This window comes from Vipera berus, assembly GCF_964194415.1.
Source record: "Vipera berus genome assembly, chromosome: 2".
NCBI classification, from domain to species: Eukaryota; Metazoa; Chordata; class Lepidosauria; order Squamata; family Viperidae; genus Vipera; species Vipera berus.
In genome coordinates this window covers 167,390,733-167,397,756 of record NC_138203.1, presented here as the reverse complement: position 1 = coordinate 167,397,756, position 7,024 = coordinate 167,390,733, and positions in this window count along the sequence as shown.

The following is a 7,024-nucleotide window of genomic DNA, read 5'->3' as shown; positions in this document are numbered from 1 at the left end:
GGGAAAAAAGGGGAAGGAAGGAAATAAAAACCCTATGTGAAAAATGTGACCCACTGCAAACTGAGGCAAGCAGGGTTAGGATGATGCCCGATTATGAAAAAGGGCTGCTTCTTCTTACTTGGCACTGAAGAGCAGGGAGAAGAGGCCGCTGCTAGCCAGGGTCATTATCTACTGTCCATTCTAGCGGAAACACTTGCTCAAGTAGAGAACAACCTCACATTTCTCCTCCATCAAATTTTGTCCCCCACCATGGCGAAGACGCTGAGGCTCACCACCAGGAAGCAAGATGAGTTTGAACATCTGTCATCCTGTGAGACAGTCATTACACTGATATCATGCAGTCCATTTTTTTTCTTTCTTTCTGCCTTCGAGTCAGCCTTGATTGCTAGTGACTGCTTGGACAAGTCGCTGCGGTTTTCTTGGCAAGGTTTTTCAGAAATGGTTTGTCTTGGCCACCTTCTTTCTAGGGCTGAGAGAGTGATGGACCCAAGGTCACCAACTGGCTTTGTGCCTAAGGCAGGACTAGAACTCATGCTCTCCCGGTTGCTAAGCCTGATGCCTTCTTAACTGCTACACCAAACTGGCTCTTTTGTGATGTAACACTAGTGTCCACTTATTCCTGAATTGACTTGCAGACTTTGTTCTTTTGGAGGGTCTTTCTCATTCAACTATCTTAGGGAACATTCACAATAAACATCAGTTTAAACATTGCTTTACATCTTCTTGTACAGGAAGTGAAAAGCAACTGACCAGGTTGAGATGCATCAGGCAACTGCAGAAACGAATCTGAGTCAAATAAATAATATGGGGATGGTTTAGATTGATTGAAAAGCCTCCCAAGTGGTCAGAGGGAAACTATATTGCAGAAATCCACCCCTCAGCAATGCAGCTTGTAAGAAATAGAGAGGCACATTGTGCGAATGTCCATTAACTACAGAAGAAAACATGTGGTGATTTTTTTACTTGAAACTGTAAGGTGAGGAGATGTTTTACTAAGACATAAATCCATTGGACCATTTAAAAAAATAGGATGCCATAATGGATGAGTGGAATTGAGACTTTTATGTGTTGAAGAGAATTGAAGTTATGGATGTTGGCTGAATGCTCCTCTCAGCTTCTCCCCACACTATGGAAATCAAACTTCTCGACTGCAGCCTGCGAATTGATATTAATGTGCTCTATATTATTTTAATGATGTTTTATTCCAAAAGGCCATTCATTATTGAGATTTCCCAGAAGACACATTAAGAGAAATGCATTCTGCATTGAGAATTGGTTCAGCCAAGGAAGTCTGATTAGAGAGATGTTGATGCTCAGGCACGTGAAAAGCCCTCCTTTCACAGGGCTGGAAAAAGTGAAGTGTTTTTGTACGCATCTTTGTAGATACAGAGTAAAGGCGGTTTGGGATTCCATAGAAACACTAAGCTTTGATTCAGCAAAGCTTTTAAAGCAGGCAGCTCAGAGTTGGTTAAAAACAAGTTAATCTTAAGGACTTCCTTTGTACTTATGTCAGAATTAGGTATATTGATAGGTTAATAGCTGGTGTCCTAGATAAGTGGCTGAGTCCATGCTTTGCATGAACATTTTTCAAAAGGAAAATAATTCCTTCTGTCTCCTATCATCTTTTAGTGTAGATGGGCCTGATCTGAGCTGTAGACAGCCAATTCCTACCACCCATTTCTCCTCTCTATTCTTAAATTGGGTTGTCCATAGACAACTGAGACATAGCATCTCACAAATAGTTTGGGAAAGGCTGAATTTGTGTGACATTTTTAACTATAATATTCTTAAATGGCACATGGGATCCTGATGTGCAAGCCAACTGGCTCCCCCCACCTTTTCCCAGCTGATCCCAGCTATTTCTCCTGCTTTGCAATAGGATAATTTATGGCTTAAAGAATTCCTGTGGCAATATTTTAGATTTATACATATGACTTGGGACAGGCCATGACTGTCATAGTGGCCATGAACTCCTAAGCTATCTGCCCCCAGGGAAGATGGATTAAAATCACCCAAGACCATAAAGCTGGAGAACTCCAGTGCAAGCCCAGCCATGGACTCAAGCAACTTGGGGAGGAAGTTTGTTATGCAATAGGGATGCTGGTGTATCAGCAAGAATCTCAAATGATCCCTAGAGTTCAACAAAAAGGATCTTGCATCTGGCAATTTGTGGAGCATCACCTCTGAAGGTCATCCAAATATTTTGGATAACAATGGCTATACTTTTACTACTGCCCTGCTATCTCAGCTGTTGCCACATTCAAAACCCAGCTGGGCAAATGTCCCTGAATTATTTGTAAAAGTAATAAAGTGTTGTTGTTGTTAGCAGTGAAGTTGTGTCCAACCCATCGTGACCCCTTGGACACTGTTCCTCCAGGCCTTCCTGTCCTCTGCCATCTTCTGGAGTCCATTTAAGCTCACGCCTACTGCTTCAGTGACTCCATCCAGCCACCTCATTCTCTGTCGTCCCCTTCTTCTCTTGCCATCAATCTTTCCCAGCATTAGGCTCTTCTCCAGTGAGTCCTTCTTTCTCATTAGGTGGCCAAAGTATTTGAGTTTCAACTTCAGGATCTGGCCTTCTAAAGAGCAGTCAGGGTTGATCTCCTCTAGGACTGACTAATAAAGGTGGGGTTCATATAAATAAAAATCCTGTAATTCAAGTCCAGCAAAGTCTTAATAATACACATTAGATTGGCTCTTTCATCCATGATCCATTCCGAGCTAAGGATGGCCTTATTACAGACCAACCTGGATGTAAGTAACAACAATATGTTCAGTTGTAACATATAGGAGAAAGGCAATTTTCTTCCTACAATGTCTGAGGTCAGGGGCACTCAATATTTTGACAGCCAGAAGCGCCACAGTTGGGGTTGAGATTTAATTTGATGGCCAAGGCTAGGAAAGGTACATTACCAATCAGATGGAATGAGGATATATATGGTGTTTGTTAAGGACTTAAAAGTGTTTTAAATTGATCTAATGGCTGACAAACCTTCCTTCTTTAATCAGGTAGCATGGCGTTAATGGGTTTAGGACCACCAAACAAGAATCGGAGGATGCTGTAAACCCTTGCCAGTCCATCTCTGCTCTACATCCACATGGAGAGAAGTAAGCAGCTGGGTACCACATAGTCCATTTTAGGCCCAGTACTCTTCAATATCTTCATAAATGATTTAGATGAGGGAATTGAAGGGGACCTCATCTAATTTGCAGATGACACCAAACTGACAGGAATAGCCAACACCCCAGAAGACAAACTCAGGATCCAAAAAGATCTTGACAAAATTGAACAATGGGTCCTAGCCAACAAAATGAGTTTCAATGTGGAGAAAAGCAAAGTCTTACATTTAGGCAGGAAAAACCAAAGGTACAAATACAGATTGGGCGAGACCTGGTTTAAAAACAGTAACTGTGAGAGGGACCTTGGAATCCTAGTTGATGATAACTTGACTATGAGCCAGCAGTGTGCAGCAGCAACCAAAAAAGCTAATCAAGATCATGGGAAGTATTAGTACCACTTTATAAAACCCTAGTAAGACCACACAGCTGGAATACTGCAGCCAATTTTGGTTAGCTTATCACAAAAATGTTGAGAGTTTGGGAAAAAAAATCAGAGAAGAGCAACTAAAATGATCAAAGGCCTGGAGATTAAAACATACTGTAAGAAGAATTGCTGCAGAACTTGGGTTTGGCTAGTCTAAAGAAAAGAAGAAACAAGAGTGACATGATAGCAGTATTCCAGTATTTGAGGGGTTGCCACAAAGAAGTGGGCATCAAACTATTCTCCAAAGCACCAGAGGGCAAGACAAGAAATAATGGTTGGAAACTGATCAAAGAGAGAAGCAACCTGCAATTAAGGACAAACTTCCTAACAGTGAGGACAAAACCAGTGGAACAGCTTGCCTTCAGAAATCATGGGTGCTCCATCACTGGAGGTTTTTAACAAGAGACTAGACAGTCACTTGTCTGAAATAGTATAGGTTCTCCTGCTCAAGCAGGGGGCTGGATTAGAAGACCTCCGAGGTACCTTCCAGCTCTGTTCTATTCTAGGTGCAATGAAATGCAAAGGGAAAGGAGCAAATATTTTTTTTGGGGGGTGGGGGATAGTCAGAACAAAGCAATTAAGTCTCTGACAAATGTTGCGAATGTATTTTAAAAAGATATTAGGAGATAAATGAAAACAAAAGGAAAATAAATACCTAAAGTATTGACTATTTTCAACAATGCTAAAGAGCACCTTACTCCCACAGGATAACAGCTGGATGGCAGACACCAGGCAGTAATTAGGCTGGCAAGTGGTAAGGTGGCTAAGAAACCAAGCATGGATAGGTGAGAAAACCAGATTCAAGTTCCCACTTGACTATGGGTGATTCTGAATTGATCATAATTTCTTAGTTCAACCTCTCTGACAGGGCTGCGGTTATGGTGATAAAATTAAGGGGTTCCTTCCATGTATATCGCCTTGTGCTCTTCAGTGGAAGTAGAGAATATCAAGCCAGTAAAGAAAACAACTTCACACTGAATGCACTCAGCTGAAGGAAGAGGATTAGTTTGTCTCTCCTGTTCACCAAAGTTAGCTTGCATCTACCAGTAGAATCCATTTCCCACTTTCTGCAGACTAGGAGCTTTGATCACAAAAACTTGTTATCGCCTTGGAGACCAAGAGGTAGGATTTAGGAAAGTGTTAATTATATAGCAAGAGAGTTCCTATTGGGCAGCTGAGAAGCCTTTGAGATGAGAAGACACATCTTAGTCAATCACAGCATGACTAGTAGTGGTTTGGTCTTCGTCAAGGAAACCTGTTGTTTTAATTACCAAGAAGCTGTAGTCCCACTCCCATTTTTAATCCCTGGTTACGAGACACTGCTAATTAATGGGGAATCAGCAGAGCAAGATAAAACTGAGATCTTTCTCAGGGGTGTCAAACTGCTGGCCTGCAGGCCGGATACATCATAGCAAAACTGTGCCCACCCCATTGCCGGCAATCGCAATACGTCGCAACACGTATTGTTCCTCATGAGGAAGCCCCGCCCAACCCATTGCCGACAATGGCAAAACCGTCCTGATACATTGCGTGACATCATGTGACGTCATGAGTTTGACATGTCTGCTCTAAATTAGAACATCTGTCTTTACCCCAGAAGTGACAAGTCTGCATTCACAACTTGAACTGGCTTGGTCATCCTGTAGCATAAAAAGCATGAACTAAAATCCCAAAGATGCTTTTTCAAAATGCAACTGGACTTTGTTTTTCCTTGAAGATGTTTCGCTACTCATACAAGGAGCTTCTTCGGTTTTCCAGGATGAGAATGGATTAGAAGTGAAACATCTTCAAGGAAAAACAAAGTCCAGTTGTCTTTCCAGTTGTCTTTGGGACAACCATGACCTAGATGACTTTTTTCATAGACATGGGTGAGATTTAATAGGTCTGATTATATTCTTCTTAATTAGCAGAAGATGAAATGGGATGAAAGACACACAATACTTGAAAGCAAGTAGCCTCATGAAAAAAACCAGGAGTCTTTGTTCTCCCTAAAGGACACTAGTTAGATCTTCTTTAATTTGTTCTGCTCCTTTATTGAATGTAGAAAGGTGATTTTCTGGCACAGCCTATACAGGTAGTCCTCAACTTACAACCATTTGTTTATTGAAAGTTCAAAGTTACAACAGCACTGAAAAAATGTAATTTGCAACTGGTCCTCGCACTTACAATCTTGATAGTCACTTTTGGACACTTGGCAACTAGCTTGTTTTTACGATGTTTGCAGCATCCTGGAATCACATGATTGCCATTTGCAACCTTCCCAGATAGCTGCCGACAAGCAAAATCAATGGAGGAAGCTGGATTCACTTAATGACCACATGATTCACTTAACAACTGCCATAATTCGCTTAACAGCCGTGGGAAAAGAAGATCCTAAAATCAGGCATTGACTCAGTCCACAACCACCTAGCTTAACAACAGAAATACTAGCCACAGCTGTGACCATAAGGAGAGGATTAAGTGTATATAAAATCCATGTTACTAATTTAAGTTTGATTTCATGATTTCATGATTAAATTTTTGCAAGAATCTGTTGCTCAAAGGAAACTAAGGACCTCATCAAACTCTCCAATTTTAGAAAGAAATTCAGTCAGTTTGAAACGTGGAGAGATTTTTATGGTACTTTGCTAAAATGGTGGCAACAGAAGGTACATGCGCGTGTGCACACACACACACACACACACACACACACACATTTCATTGCCTAAGAATGGATTTGCATGTTATGTAGTGCCCAGAAACATTATTGGCATCATATATTATGCTTGAGGCTGGCATTTGGCTTCACAGCATGCCAACCTCCCATTTATTCATTTAAATTGGAATCTTTAAAATATCAGGTGGGGCCCACAATCTGGTGGGCACCAGGGAAGATAACTGCAGGCACATGGTTTCAATTGCATCCCTTGACTATGTTTTGGGTTGCCCACAGTTTCCTGTGACTTCAAATTTTATGAACTTAAAGCAAATCTTTCCTCTCCTCCTCCTCTTCCTTCCTTCCTTCCTTCCTTCCTTCCTTCCTTCCTTCCTTCCTTCCTTCCTTCCTTCCTTCCTTCCTTCCTTCCTTCCTTCCTTCCTTCCTTCCCTCCCTCCCTCCCTCCCTCCCTCCCTCCCTCCCTCCCTCCCTCCCTTCCTTCCTTCCTTCCTTCCTTCCTTCCTTCCTTCCTTCCTTCCCACCTACAAACTAATTATTTGGATCCAATGCTTCATTATCCGTTAGTATTTGGATTGGATTGTTGTATAGTGTACAATGTTGTATATTGTTCTCAAAAATTCAGCAGTTGTTTGAAAAGGTAGACCTATATATAAAAATGGATTCCCTCCCTATCTACTCACAGACTGATCCAACCTGGGGCCTAGTTTTGAACTGATATGCACTTTAGATGGTTCTATAAAAATATTTTGTATAGTGATTTCTAAAAAGATACTTCCTTTTCAGAGCTTCATTCCATAAAAAATTTACTGCAGCCTCTCTAGGCA